Source organism: Frankliniella occidentalis, unplaced genomic scaffold (assembly GCF_000697945.3).
Source record: "Frankliniella occidentalis isolate FOCC.00 unplaced genomic scaffold, Focc_3.1 Scaffold22, whole genome shotgun sequence".
Lineage (NCBI taxonomy): Eukaryota > Metazoa > Arthropoda > Insecta > Thysanoptera > Thripidae > Frankliniella > Frankliniella occidentalis.
In genome coordinates, this window is record NW_026267152.1 from 1,729,015 (window position 1) to 1,729,538 (window position 524).

Sequence of the window (524 nt, forward strand, 5' to 3'; positions counted from 1 at the left end):
CTCTTCAGTCGTGGAGTTTAAACTTGCGCTACTAGAGTGCGCGTGTGTGTGTGTGCACGATAGAGGACAGCAGAAAAGTAATGGTACTCGCTGTTTGTGTGTGTGTGTGCGTGTGTGTTTTGTGCGTGTTAAAACCGACTCTCGCAGAAGAGCGACCAGGAAAAACGTCATTGTCGCGATATTCAAAATAAAGCTTTTGGCTGCGATACACACTGCCTTTTCGAGAGAAGTCTTCGCTAAAGAAAAGTCCCGTCCAAAAAGGAAGGAGGAGCGTTAGGGGTGCGGGCAGGGCGGGGTGGGGCGGGAGCGATGCAGCGGGGAGTCGCTCAATAGTTCCCGCCGCGCTGCCCACATCCGGTCCATTCATTCATCAGGCACGTTGAACGTTTGCGATCTCTCCAACGCGAAGAAGCGGGAGTACTGTGTGTGCCAGAGAGAGAGAGAGAGAGAGAGAGAGAGAGAGTGGGGGGGGGGGGAGAGGGGGGGGGCGGGGGGGGGGGGGGGAAGAGAGTGAGTGGGTAGGT